We start from the raw sequence: 16051 nt of genomic DNA, 5'->3' as shown, positions 1-16051 counted from the left end.
TTAAAACCTAAATATCAAAAAAAAAATTGTATGCGTAAAAATGGTTACATCATTACCGAGCATTTCTCTGCAATGAGCGAATAATGGCATTATATATAAAAAAAATCCCCGGCTGCTCTCTGATAAAAAAAAAAAGAGAACAGCGTCCCAGAACATAAAAAAAAAAGTTCACAAGCAAATAAATTTTTGAGTGCATGAATATAACAATAATATAATTATTTATGAATCTGTAACAAATTTCCCTCGTTAGTTTCTCATAAAAAAAATATCAGAGCCGGTACATGATTTTTTTTAGTTTACAATAGAGACAATACCGAAGTTTATGAATATGAGACAAATTTTCCTCATATCTGTAAACAGAGAGGAACGATAGCTGCGCAGGCGTGACCTGTTCGCAACAACGGGGGAAAACGGTAGCAAATGGAGTGGAGGGAGAGGATCTACTGTTGTGATAGTGCCTGGTTCATACTGTTATTACTGCGTGGAGCGAGGCACGACCTGCGTGGGATGATTCGCTTTATGAGCATATATATATGGAGAGCATGTATTACGTGAATGATAACTGGAAGCTGTTTGTGGAATTGTGTGTGTGTGTGTGTGTGTGTGTGTGTGTGTGTGTGTGTGTGTGTGTGTGTGTGTGTGTGTGTGTGTGTGTGTGTGTGTGTGTGTGTGTGTGTGTGTGTGTGTGTGTGTGTGTGTGTGAGTGTGTGTGTGTGTGTGTGTGAGTGTGTGGTGCGTGATCTAGCGTTCATACATCAATTTCCATTAGAATCTAAGTTTTGGTTTGTGTCACTTTAGAAAGCGGGTTCCATGCCTGGGCAGCATACTCAAAAGTAAGCCTCGCATCAAGTTGTAATCAGCGTTCGGAAGGCTGGTTTGCCTCCCTTTTGCCCAGCAACCTTCTTCTTTCTCTCATTTTATTTGACAATCTGTCAACCCAACTCACACGTAAGAGGACGACTTATTAAAAAGATAGCTTAGATTCTATGAATTAATATATAATTTTTTTTTTTTGCCGTTTGTACAATAAAATCTTTTGTTATTCCTTGCCTTTATCCTGTCAAAGAACAGTAAGTGCAAGTTGATAGAGTAGTAGCAGTATTAGTGGGAAATGCTGAGGAAACATTAGAAGAAATAGTACTATATTAGCAGCTGCAGCAGCAATAGCTGAAGGAATACTGTATTTATATAATGTGTTTCCAATTGAACTATATCTCCTGGTAGCAGTATCAGTGGACAATATAGCAAGAGAGCCTTCTGCTTATTTTATGCAGATAATCTGATGATGCTGCTGTTGTAGAACCTCACTTTTTGGTCCTAGGAGTTGACCATATTTGGTACTCTTTACACATCACATATCCTCTATCTCTCCATTTTCCACTCATCTGGGTATTTAGTTTTTTATTCGCGCTCTCATTATTAAGTAACTAAACGCCTTGCAATATCATTACTCATTATCTCGTAGCTTCACCCTCTATTACGAAGCTCCGGGATTTTCATTTTCTCTGCAGGTTTTTCACGCAGAGTCTGCAAGGTCTAGTTGCTGTTTTCAGATATATTTTGTTTGTTTTTATTTTAACGAACGATTCTAATCTTTTTACTTATTGTTGCAACTGATATTTTTTTTATTTCCAAGCTTCGCTCAACTATTTTTTAATTATCTTATATCTCTTGTTTCAGAGATTTTAGGAAAATTATTATAAGCATTTTCAGTAAATCAGTATTATATATTATAGTACGATTATGAGTACACTATTTTCAGAACATTTACCAATATATAATTCATTAATTATTACTTTTAGCGTTTTCTTTTACAATAAATACTATTATGATTTATTATTTAAACATAATTTTAGTTTGAATTAACCATAAATGATCTTATAAATTATTAATTAATTGATATGATTAAGATTATCTTAAGGATAATTTGATGATCATTTTCAGAACAATCTCATCTTTGTCGATTTCGTGTGTAAATGATTAGCGTGTCATCATACACATCAATTTTTTATTACAATTATTTCGAGTATCATAATTAGTTTTATCATTTTTCTAAACACATAAGAGAGAAGGAAAGATAGAAAAAAAAGGATTGTGGAAAAGAAGAAATTTCACGCCTCATTGCCAAACTTTTCCAACCTTACGTCATCAGTGACTTTCATTAGACAGTTCAACTTTCGCCACACAGCTACCTTGCAATTATCAGACTTTGCATTAGAGGCAACTTCACCAGTACATTTCCAAGCACCTCTACCCTCCAACCCTCCCATTTCATTCCTTCCCGTGATCAATGAAAAAGTATTATTTTTAAAGCACGAAATCAATTACGAAAAATTAACTGCAAATGAACGAAAAAGGAGTGGTATATGAGGATAAAAAGAAAGATTAAGCGACGATCTGATGTAGAAACATTTCAATATTTTTCATTGATTAATTTACTTATTAGATGTTATCAAGAGTTTTGAACTTGGATTTTAGTATTAAAAAAACATTTTGGTCTGAAATTATACGAAAAAGTGATATCCAGCAAGAGTGTGAGGAGGGAGCATTCGTAGCTAGGCAAGTGAGTGGTGAGGGGAGATGCTGGTCTAGCAACACACACACGCACGCACGCACGCGCACACACGTGCACGAACACACACACACACACACACACGCCTACAGGGCCGGCCGGCCGAGCGGACAGCACGCTGGACACGTGATCCTGTCATCCCTGGTTCGATCCCAGGCGCCGGCAAGAAACAATGGGCAGAGTTTCTTTCACCCTATGCCTCTGTTACTTAGCAGTAAATATGTACCTGGGAGTTAGTCAGCTGTCACGTGCTGCTTCTTTGGGTGCGTGTGTGTGTGGGGGGGGGAAGTAATAGTAGTTAGGAACGGTTGATTGAGAGTTGAGAGGCGGGCCGAAAGAGCAGAGCTCAACCCCTGCAAGCACAACTAGGTGAATACACACACACACACACACACACATTTAACATTTACATGTTAAAATATATATGTTCTCTCTCTCTCGTGGATGTGTGTGTATGTGTGTGTACTCACCTAGTTGTACTCAACTAGGTGAGTACAACTAGGTGAGTACACACACACACACACACACACACACACACACACACACACACACACACACACACACACACACACGTCCACGAGAGAGAGAGAACATATATATTTTAACATGTATGTTAAATATTATACAATATAAAGATCATATTTACAAGGGAAAATATTACATATTTAACAGCTTTTGTCATCAGCACAAATCCTTACTGTCTTAACCAAACAACAGTCTTCTTCATATAATCCACCAAGACAAACAACTACGTAACAACTCTCACAGAAACATTACAACTGTCATCATTATGAGTATTACATGCTTACGTCTTTCTTGTTTTGCTGCTCCTCCTGTCAACAGCAGAGAATTAACCTACGTGTTTTCCCCCACTCTGTCTACTTGTCGCTGCATGCCGATATCGCAGCTTTAGTGCCTCATTTTGTTTATTTTTGGTGGGCAAGGGAGAGTGGGTTGGGGGATGAGGCACGGTGTAGATATTGAGGGATGTAATCCTTATAACCAAATGGTGCTTGCTTTCAGGATACACCGTGCTATGCTATGCACAAGATTACCATCCGAGTGCCGGCGGGGAAGTGGTTCAAATAGCTTCGGCTATCACCGTTTATATGACATTTTGAGCACTTTTATTTTTCTACTGTTTATTAATTTGGTATTTTAATTTGTATCATTTGCTAAGTATTTATAGGATGTCGATAGCAGCGCAGATTGGTTGTTTGGTCTAAAGCAGTACTCTCCTTCAAAAGAGATATCTGAATTTCACTTCGTCGAATCTTGTATAATTTATCTAAATATTATTAATAAGAAAAACATCTACTCGCGCCTGTGGTGTGTGTGTGTGTGTGTGTGTGTGTGTGTGTGTGTGTGTGTGTGTGTGTGTGTGTGTGTGTGTGTGTGTGTGTGTGTGTGTGTGTGTGTATGTGTGTGTGTGTGTGTGTGTGTGTGTGTGTGTGTGTGTGTGTGTATTATTTTTTCCAAAAACATCATTTCTAGCGCCATTCACCACCGATTCAAACCCCTCAACTAACTACATCTTCCCTCTGAATCCTTCACAAACAGTACCGCCAATAACCCCCATTGATCTGTACCCGTCATGTCTACCAACTCCTACCACTCATCCCCCATTAATAAACACCACCTCTAACAACCAGCAACCTCTACCATCACCATAAATAAAGCCTTCTACGACCGCAATCACAACCCAACCCACCAACACCCACCACCACAACCCCATACATCCTCTCCTGCTGAATAAGGGCAGTGAATACAGCGGCTCCATATCAGCACGAATTTTATTACCCAATCAACGTGCTCTTGAAGAATTTCCCTCGCTGGTGCTATTACCATAATATTGGTGTCGGGAGGACAGGGTTGATCAATATGTGGGGGCAGGGAGGTAGGCAGAGGTTATAAGCAGGCACCTCTACCCCTAGTGGACCTCCCTGATGCTGTTCTATCATCCCTGCCTCACATCTTCCCCTTCCTGTGTGCCTCAGCTCCTCTCTTCACATCAATATTCCTGTCATTTAACTCATTTTTCGCTAGTCACATTTCTCATCCAATATACCACCTCTATTCCTCATCCATCCATCCCAATCTCAGTATTCCTCCATTCACCTGTTCTGATTTGCCATCTTCACTCTTACCGTATAATACAAAGAATTATAAATATCGACATATCATCAGTCTAACGGACCATATAAGTTTTGATTCTTCACTTGGCAGGATCATCACTTGACCCGGTGATCTCAGATCAGGCAGAAAACCACAGGTCGTTCTCAATGTTATGCTGGTTCCTTGGCCTCTCATGCAGTGTACACCATCACAATGATTGAGACTGCCAAAGGAAATGCAGAACCACGAACTACATGACCTGGATCTGGTAGTGAGAGCTACTGACCGGAGATGTCAAAAAGCCAGAGTCAAAAATTGACAAATCATGAATTGAAGCACCATAATCAAGATTATCCACAAAAACAGACTACAAGATTGGACTAGCTACCGAAGCCAGCAGAACCACCATCCGAATCACCACCACCACTCCCAATTCCTGCTGTCCCAGTTCCCACCAGCGTTCCAATCCCCACCACCATCACCCGACCCCACCATCAGCCTCCCAGACAGGAGATGAATCAGCTTCATCTGTGCTTGATGCCATCCCTGGCGACTCACTTGGACGGTGCACTGCGATAAATCACCTGGGAGCGCTCTGTGCTGATGTCATGGGGCAGGCTTGTTAGAGAAACCAATTACCATATTGCTTGTGTGTGTGTGTGTGTGTGTGTGTGTGTGTGTGTGTATGTGTGTGTGTGTGTATGTGTGTGTGTGTGTGTGTGTATGTGTGTTTGTGTGTGTGTGTGTGTGTGTGTGTGTGTGTGTGTGTGTGTGTGTTTGTGTGTGTGTGTGTGTGTGTGTGTGTGTGTGTGTGTGTGTGTGTGTGTGTGTGTGTGTGTGTGTGTGTAAAAAAATTGATCGTTGATTCATTGACAGTTGAGAGGTGGGCCGAAAGAGCAGAGCTAAACCCCCCCAAGCACAACTAGTTAAACACAAGACAAAGTTAGGAAAGATTCAGAGGTATGCAACTAGACTAGTTCCGGAACTGAGAGGTATGAGCTACGAGGAAAGGTTAAGAAAGCTGAACCTCACATCCCTGGAAAACAGAGGAGTAAAATGAGACATGATAACCACCTACAAAATTCTCAGGGGAATTGACAGGGATGACAAAGACAAACTCTTTAGCTCGGGTGGAACACGAGCAAGGGGACACAGGTGGAAACTGAGTAGAGACATTAGAAAGAATTTTTTCAGTGTAGGAGTAATTAACAGATGGAATGCTCCATTTTTTAGCCCCATTTGCTCCTGCCTCCACCACAGTGATGTTGTGGAGGCAGACTTTATACACAGTCTCAAAGGTAGATTTGATAGAGCCAAGTAGGCTCAAGAATCTGTACACCTGTTGATTGACAGTTGAGAGGCGGGACCAAAGAGCCAAAGCTCAACCCCCGCAAGCACAACTAGCTGAGTACTCACACACACACACACACACACACACACACACGGGAAATGCACCTTACGACACTGGAAGACAGAAGAGTAAGGGGGGACATGATCACAACCTACAAAATCCTCAGGGGAATCGACCGGGTAAACAAGGATGATCTATTCAACACTGGTGGGACGCGAACAAGGGGACACAGGTGGAAGCTGAGTACCCAAATGAGCCACAGAGACGTTAGAAAGAACTTTTTCAGTGTCAGAGTAGTTAGTAAATGGAATGCATTAGGAAGTGATGTGGTGGAGGCTGACTCCATACACAGTTTCAAATGTAGATATGATAGAGCCCAATAGGCTCAGGAATCTGTACACCAGTTGATTGACGGTTGAGAGGCGGGACCAAAGAGCCAGAGCTCAACCCCCGCAAGCACAATTAGGTGAGTACAATTAGGTGAGTACACACACACACACACACACACACACACACACACACACACACACACACACACACACACACACACACACACACACACACACACACACACACACACACACACACACAGACCAGTCTCTCAGCATGGTAAATCTCGAGCCTTCTTGCCTCCTGTTCTCAAGATAGCATGAATAAGACTTCCTTAATGAGACCAACCGGACCCTTCACACGCCACTGACTCCCAGTGATGGCAAGATTCCCTCGGGGCAACTGAAGGTAAGGCGGTAAGAAGTTGATGGAGAGAGGGAGAGAGAAGGAACGAGAGAAACGGAGAGACAGAGAAGAGGACTGGAGAAAAACACCGAGAACTAGTATCAGAAAACGACAGAGATAAACACGGCCAAAGATGGAGGATAAACACGGATAAACACGGTCAATACATACAGACAAACACAGTTTGATACGAATATTAAGACAGAAGGACATTAGTGTGGACATAACTGGACAGCCATAGACAGAGAGACGGGTGTTGAGAGAATCAAGTGCCTTTATGATTACGTAAGATACAGAGATTTACGGCGAACAGAAAAATATTTCTCATTTTTATTTTAAGATAAAATCAGAATAAATTTGATGATTGTGGTATTGGTTGGATGTGTAACCTACATGTTAATAACACCGTGTTTAAAAATATGATTAAGAAGTAATTGAAGGAATTATCTTTAGATTTTCCTATTTAAGTAAACAAGTAAATGCCTATTATAAGTATGTGAGTATCTTCCCTACACAAATACAGGATTACGTACTCCTTTAAGTGCCTGAAAACCTGCTCAGGTATTCGAGAACCAACTAACGTAAGTACTTCCCTACTCACCCACGGTCATACTCTCTCCCTTAGCGACTAAAGTCAGTTCCCACATAGAGAAGAAGAAGAAGGCATCCATCAGTCTCAGGAGACTGTGGTGTTGCGCTCTGGTTGTCGGTCTGGAGTGGCCTCTCCAGGGCGCAAAGCCAGGGTAGGTTGATATGGTGAGAGAAGCTGTTACCCATGCAGCAGGTCCCCTCTCTCCACGCTGCCGAAAGTCCCCAATGGAAAGGGGAACGCCAGTACGATCGGTTGCAGCGCCGTCTCCGTCCCACATACCTGAATACCCAGGTATCGTCGTATGAACGCAAGAGCAAAGTAACACAGGGGCCTGGTAGCCTGGTGGATAGCGCGCAGGACTCGTAATTCTGTGGCGCGGGTTCGATTCCCGCACTAGGCAGAAACAAATGGGCAAAGTTTCTTTCACTCTGAATGCCCCTGTTACCTAGCAGTAAATAGGTACCTGGGAGTTAGTCAGCTGTCACGGGCTGCTTCCTGGGGTGTGTGTGTGTGTGTGGTGTGGAGAAAAAGAAAAAATGTAGTAAGTAAACAGTTTAAATTTTAAATTTTGCCCAGAGAGGCGAGTTTATTTGCTCAACCCCCGCAAGCACAACTAGGCGAATACAACTAGGTGAATACAGTATTAGATCAAGTAGCCCATGAAAAGCAATGGAGGCGCAAGCCATGGGGGACATTTCCTTCACTCACAGGCACTGTGATTGTACCGTGTCTATGTGATAGTGAGTTTTGATGATACACTGTTAGGTGCCCAGACGGTGTCTTGGGGCTATCTTGAGGTTATCTTGATTTGTTTTTGGGGCTTAGCGTGCCCTCGGCCCGGTCCTCGACGTGGCCTCCACTCCCAGGAAGCAGCCCGTAGTAGCTGTCTAACTCCCAGGTACCTATTTACTGGTACCTGGGAATTAGACTAGGTAACAGGGGCATCAGAGTGAAAGAAACATTTTGTCCATTTGTCTCCGCCTCCACCGGGGATCGAACCCGGAACCCTAGGACAACGAATCCGAAGCGCTGTCCACTCAGCTGTCAGGCGCCGCTGTCAGGTGTCAGGTGTCATTATAAAACAGTCGCTAGTCAGAGAGCCGACTGTTGATAGCGTCAAGGTGTGAGAGGAGAATCACCCCGTGTTGTAATGAAACTAATTACCCGAATGAGCCCCGGGATGCGGCAGGAGCCTCGCTTGTGTCAGAGTAGTAAATAAGAGAAATTAATTACCAAGTGGGAGAGGCAGACTCCATTCACAGATTTCAATGTAGATACGAGAGAACCCGACTGGCTCATTAACCTGTACAGCAAACAGCCTTGTTGACCAGACTGCCAACTAGGAGGTTTGGTCAGAAACTGGGGCTTTGGGGTGACTCTCAGCTCTCGGGTCTCGCCTCTCAGTCATCAATAGGGATGTGTATTTGCTCACCGAACAATTTTAGAGTACTTACATCGCCTTTTGAAGCAATGTGTGGAGTTTACCTGAGTTTATTCCCGCCCTCGACTTCTTTACTACCACGGTTATCTTGAGGTTATCTTGAGATGATTTCGGGGCTTTAGTGTCCCGCGGCCCGGTCCTAGACCAGGCCTCCACCCCCAGGAAGCAGCCCGTGACAGCTGACTAACTCCCAGGTACCTATTTACTGCTAGGTAACAGGGGCATTCAGGGTGAAAGAAACTTTGCCCATTTGTTTCTGCCTCGTGCGGGAATCGAACCCGCGCCACAGAATTACGAGTCCTGCGCGCTATCCACCAGGCTACGGTACTGACAAATTTATTTTTATACTTCTATGGCTCGTCTGGGTAATCTACTACTGTAATTGAATATCATATTAATTATTGCATTTTTTATATGTCGTGATCATGTCTCTTTCTACTTTCTTTTCTCCAGTGAAGTGAAGATCATTTCATTTGGTATCGTCTAGCTATATGGGTCTAGAGGTTCCAACCAAAATTCCAACTTAAGGATAGATTAAGGGAGAGGAAAGTGGACAATAATAAAATACTTCATTGAGCAGGCGTCTCATCACTGATTCACTATCCTCAAGACCACACCCACCCATCCTACGCCCAACACCACACCGACTCGGTTTCTACAAACTTGTTAAATTCACAGCGTTACACCTTGTTGTCAAATATCATATTAGCTCAGGTGACTGAGACCAGATCTTTACTACACTCCTCATCCCTGTAACTATCTTACCTAACACAGCCATGCAGGAGCAACAGCAGCAGCAGCAGCAGCAGCAGCAGGAGCAGCAGGAGCAGCAGCAGCCAGGTTCCTCTTGATTTGTGGGGCTCCCAACATTTAATTAAATAGAAAATAATATGTCCTTACTATGATTCATCCAGCCAAGTCTGGTATTTAGCGAGGCACGAATTTCGCATAATTTGCCATATCATGCAAATCGGGGGTATAGTGGGCCGTCTCCGACTCCTTTTAGGCAATCCCACGAACAACCACTAGTCACAGTGGCTGACTGTGCTGACTTTAGTGAGGCTATCCTCGAGCGTCTGGACTTCAGCCTTAAACACAGGTATTCTGTATTCTATAATCACCAATCCATTACATATAGAAATAAAAACTAGAGCCTCATCTTAGAATATAATATAATTATGGCTCCCTCCTATCTCTTTGTGACGATTAAATCATTAACTGCCTCTCCACCTTCACTTTTGATCTTCAAGCGAAGACTTCAAACCATTGGTTATATGGCAATACTCTCAGAGTGTAGCGAGAAGAGTTTCCCTCGTCCGTATTTCCATAACTCAGAAAATGGAAATACAAAAATTCTAATTCCGTGTGGAGTTAAGTAACGATAAAGATATTAGGTTAAAAACACACTGAAAAACATCCGATTTATTCCAATTATGAATAAACATCAGGGTAGATTATTTCCGGACAAGAGTTCGCTCTGGAACCCTAATGAGGTTCTTGAATTGCTTGCTGGAATATTTTTGGAGGGGGAATTCTTTTGGCTGTGTAATTGAGCTGTGAAGAGGAATTCGCGGAGTCTGTCAGAGAGAGAGGAGAGGAGAGAGAGACGAGAGGAGAGAGAGAGGAGAGGAGAGAGAGAGACACACCTCAGCAGCACCCTGAGGCGTTGACAAGAAAGATGAGCTCTGGACGGTCTTCGCTCCCTCTTGACCTGGGTGAGATGGTCAGAACGTGACGACGAATATAGTGGAAAGAGTAAAGAGGTGGGAAGGCAGAAGGAGAGCTAGAGAAGAAGATAGAGCCAGATAGAGCAGTAGTGTATTAAAGGATGTTAAGGGTTACAATGTTGTCTCCACAATACTGTCAGATTTTGTGTGTTGAATTAGTCTCATGTCACTCTCCTGAGAATGAAATGGATGCACAAAACAGATGACACAAAAATGATGAATTAATTCTTGGAGGTAACCTCCGAGGCACGATTTTGTTTAATTGCACATCATGTTAGACAAATTCTCGTTTTATTCAAGGTTGTAACTGTTATTGACTTCTTAGAGAGTCACACTCGTCCAGCATCCATCCTTGTTTTCCTATTTTCAATTCTCGTCTTTTTTTGTCCATCTCCAGTTCTCTATCCTCCGTTCAGCCCCCCCAAATCTGTACACTTTAAAGTACAGAGCTTCACTTATCGTGAGGACTTTCGCAGATGCTTTCAATTATCTCAAGTTGCATAGGTGATTGGCCACGATGAAGGCTCGATCAGTATTCTGTAGCTGTTGAATCAGTATACATAATCGACTGCAGTTGCATCCAGTGAGCCACTCTTCCGTCACATAGCCAAGCAATGGTGCCCAACTACTTGGGTTGGACGGTAAAGCGGCGGTCTCGCTTCATGCAGGACGTCGTTCAATCCCCGACCATCCAAGTGGTTGGGCACCATTCCTTCCCCCTGTACCATCCCAGTGCTAAATAGTCGTAGTGGCTTGGCGCTTTCCTCTTCCCTTCCTTCTTCACATGCGCACATTCCTGTTGAAAGATCAGAAGTATTCCAGAGAGGCATTGTGAAAAAACGGGAAAATGAACACGACTTAAAAAATACTTTATATATGTGGCAAAACAAGTGAAACTCTGACATGGAGACTGGGTCCTCGCACGGAATGAAATGTAAACAGGACAGAGCCTATTCGTCTGTTGATCGAAAGCTGCGATGGGGGATGGTGATTGTTCATCAGCGAGTGTCATGGTGAATGTTCATATAGAAAGTAAGTGGAACAAGGAACTGATTGTTGCAGAATTTGTCACTTCAATGCAGAAAGAATGCGCATAATTTCTTTGCAAATTTCCTCCCTATATTAACATGCAAATAACCTTAATAATCATTCAAACGTCAGTTGTTTCAATATTATAATATATATATATATATATATATATATATATATATATATATATATATATATATATATATATATATATATATAAATATATATATATATATATATATATATATATATATTATTATTTTTTTTATATTATATTATTATATATTATTAATATTAATATTATTATATAATATTATATATTAATTATTATTATATATTATATTAATAATATATTATATTAATAATATATTATATTATTATATATTATATATTATATATTATTATATATTATATTATATTATTATATATTATAATATATTATATATATTATTATATATATTTTTGTATCAACCCATGTATATCTTGTAACCATCAAATGCATAATATTATATATATTATATATATATATAATATATTATAATATATTAATAATATATTATATTAATATTATATATTATAATATTAATATTATTATATATTATTATATTAATATTATATATTATATTATATTATATATTATATTATTTATATTATATTTATATTATATTATATATATTATTATTTATATATATATATTATTATTTTTGTATCAACCCATGTATATCTTGTAACCATCAAATGCATAATAAAGCACAAAAAATAAAAAAGGAAGGGGGTGGTAGGAGAAAAGCACACAGAAACTGTATTGGAGGGGATCTAAACATTCCCTCTAATGCGTTATGCGTGGTTTCCTCCGAGGCTATGGGTCCCCCTTCTTCCAGCTAGAGGTGGTACTCCTATATATATATATATATATATATATATATATATATATATATATATATATATATATATATATATATATATATATATATATATATATATATATATATATATATATATATATATATATATATATATATATATATATATATATATATATATATATATATATATATATATATATATATATATATTACAAATTTAAAATTATTATTATAAAGTATTACAAATTTATCAGTACGAGCGTACGCCTATCTGTATATATTAAAATCTGTGAAGGTTTCCCTGCTGCCAAATTTTCCATGGAAGTGGCTGACTCCAGGGATAATCTAGAACTCATAACAGTTGTGTTTGACAGTGTCACCTTCCCCAATTTCACGACCAGATGGCCGACTCCCGCGTGCGTTCTACCGTGTAAATATCTCAACCGGCGCTGGCTTTGACACACCCGATGCGTCTCCCCCTCTCTCCTTACCCAACCCCCCACGACCCCGTTCATCCTGGGGCCCCTGGTCTTAGGGGACCCTAGTCCTTCTCCAGGGGCCCCTGGTCTTCTGGGACCCTCGTCCTGCCACTCCTCTTTCCATTACTTGTTCTTTATATACAAAAATGATGATTTTCCTCTGCCCAAATTTTGGGGAATGTATATATATATATATTTCTTTAATATACAATGTGGTCCCGTGTAAATGATTGTTAGTTATTGATGTTATGACCAGAAATTACTTAATAAGAAATGCACACTGAGATTACTTTGACGATGGAGAGAACATACCAGTTATTACAACGGCAGTAGCACTCAGTGTATGTTTATTAGTTGGCAGCATTAGTTAGTGCATAAATTCATCGTTTGCTAACTTCAACAAAGAAATGTATGTGTTGATTTCCATCAGTTAGTTGTCTTCACTAGTGAGAGTGGAGACAATTTGTTTATTAGCGGCCAAATATCCTCTGCTGTTCGGTATTAATATGCATCTTTACTAACATAAGCTTCCTAACTTTTCCAGAGGAGCGTATATATGGACGCGGAGTAGTACTTACACGAAGAAAATTATATGGAAGTCATCAGCGTAGAAGAAACCAACCAGATGAGAAACTAAATTAAACAAGCAATACCACGGATGAGAACAGGCAAACAAGGAGTTGGGAAGGTAAGCTTGAGTGCACGAGATCCAAACGAAAAGCAGAGAAGCAATTAGAAAGCTGTCATTAGCAAATGTTACTAATCCGTTACATCACGAAGAAACCAATTCGTAGTGAAAATCGACTAAATAAGCATAGAGACTTTCAGGGGATGATTAGGAACAGATCGACTTTGATCATTCTGTTTCTTAAGAAACAGAATGAAACTCCTGGAGAACGGACTCTGCAAAGTAATTAACAAAAGTTCCAACAGCTCTTCTCAGCCGAACCAGAAAATGCTGCCTATTATGGAGGGAGACGGAACCCAAAACATTAAAATTAATATGAGAGAGATCAGTGAGTACTAAAAATCATTTTTCAAATGACGAAAATGTCCCCATGAACAACTAAGCTGCAGGGATAATGTGCAAGGCGTTGCTAATCAGGAAGAAAAAGCTTTTACTACACAGTCAGAATTACCGCACATTATGTAACACTTAAGAAAGGCGACACGTAGCAGACATTATACTGAAGAAAGGAAAAGAAAGTGAGAAAAATATATATATATAATGTGTGAAATGCTGTGGAAAATTCTATAATACAACATATTTTTGGTTGCGAAAATGGTGTGGAACATAATAGAGTGGAGATCAAAAGTGGTATAGTCAATACAGTGTATTATCTGGCATGTATACCCCGTGAGACAACAGAGAGACCCATAAGGAACTGTCTAGTGCACTGGTTCCCAAATTGGGGGCAATGACCCTCTGGGGAGGCCTTTTGCAATATGTAGGGGGCCAATAGTTGAGGCAGTGTACAGGTTATGATACCAGAGGAGGCAAGAGGAGGCCTTTACTGAATGTAGTGACCATTAATAAAGACGCAATATGAAAAGAAATAGTGACCGTACAGAGTTTGAGAACCTCTGGTCTAGTGGATATCCCGATAGCAAACTGTTGTGACTGGTAATCAGTAGGAAGTGTCCTGCATTGGCCAATAAAGCCATGTGCCACTTTCTTCATACTCACGCGTAGACTTGATGGTCTATTGCTGATTGGAAATATGATAATATGGTTGAAGCCGTCTTACAAAGTATTAATAAAAGTTTCATAATTAATTTAAACTTTTAGGTAAAAAAGTTTAGAAAAATATGAGAATCTTTACATATTTTTACTCTCAATGGTAAATAATGAGGTACAGGGAGGCGAATACTTTTCAGTGCACAGTGATCGTTGTATTCCACTGTAGTTTGAGCAACTGAATTTTATATGACACTGTATTGCATATACCACTTTTGATATCCTTTGTATTGTGTTTCACATAATTTTCGCAACCAAAAATATATTGTATTAAAAAAATTTCCACAGCATTTCACACAAGGGGGTGGTAGGAGAAGTGAACACTCATACGTATTCGGAGTTAAATGGCAAGTTTTTCTCTGTATGCTGTGTTCCCTTTTTTGAGGCTGTGGGTCCCTATAATTGCAAAAGAGGTGGTACCCCATATTATATATAAAATTTTTCTCATTTTCTTTTCTTTCTCTCACTTTCACTGCCCATTTGTAATGTAACTCCCTTTGCGGGACAGGGGTTAGCGATGAGGAGGGGTATAGGTGGTGAGGGGGTGGTAGTGGTTGTTGACGTCGGTTTGGGGTGGGAGGGGGGGGGGACCATGTGAGGGGAAGAATTGGAGAGGGGGTTGAGTGGGGGAGGCGGAATAAGAGCTGTGGAACAAACAATAGACTTCAGAGGTTGAGAATGTGTTATTGACATTTTACATCCAAAAATTCTGAAATGCACAGGAAAATCTAAAACAAAAATTATGTGGTTATCTACTATCGGCAAACGGATAAGCATAATAAATTATTATTTATATAAAGGGTACCACTTCTGGTGCAAGTGTACGGACCAATGGCCTCGGAGAAGAAAATAAAGAGTACTCAGAGAAGACCTTGTGGATCCTCACTGAACACTGATATTTTCTTCTCGTACCACCCCTATTCTTTTTGCATGTGTGTATTTATATATTTAACTTTATTTTAAAATTTCATTACACAAAAAGAGTTACAACATTGGTTACATGCAGGGTACGAGGCTACTTGTCAAAGGCTGACTGTATATAAATATATAAATCATCTTGCTTCTGTGCTGGTTCGGGGTCTTGAAGTGGATAGAATGTAATTATGTGTTAATTGGCTGTTGATTGCTAGTTTTGACTTTTTGATGTGTAGCGCCTCACTGATGTCGAGTCTCCTGTTATCGTTGTATCTGTCGATAATTTCTGAGTTGCTGGTTAAGATTTCTCTGGTGATGGTCTGGTTGTGTGAGGAGATTATATGCTCCTTGACGGAGCCCTGTTGTTTATGCATTATTAATAGCCTAGAAAGAGACGTTGTTGTCTTGCTTATATACTGAGATCTTTGGGGCTGACAGTCCCCAAGTGAAGGCATAGACGACGTTCGTTTCTTTCAAGGCGTTCTGTTCAA

Source organism: Procambarus clarkii, chromosome 57 (genome assembly GCF_040958095.1).
Source record: "Procambarus clarkii isolate CNS0578487 chromosome 57, FALCON_Pclarkii_2.0, whole genome shotgun sequence".
NCBI classification, from domain to species: Eukaryota; Metazoa; Arthropoda; class Malacostraca; order Decapoda; family Cambaridae; genus Procambarus; species Procambarus clarkii.
The sequence above is the reverse complement of the archived record's forward strand: the minus strand, read 5'-3'. Positions refer to the sequence as shown.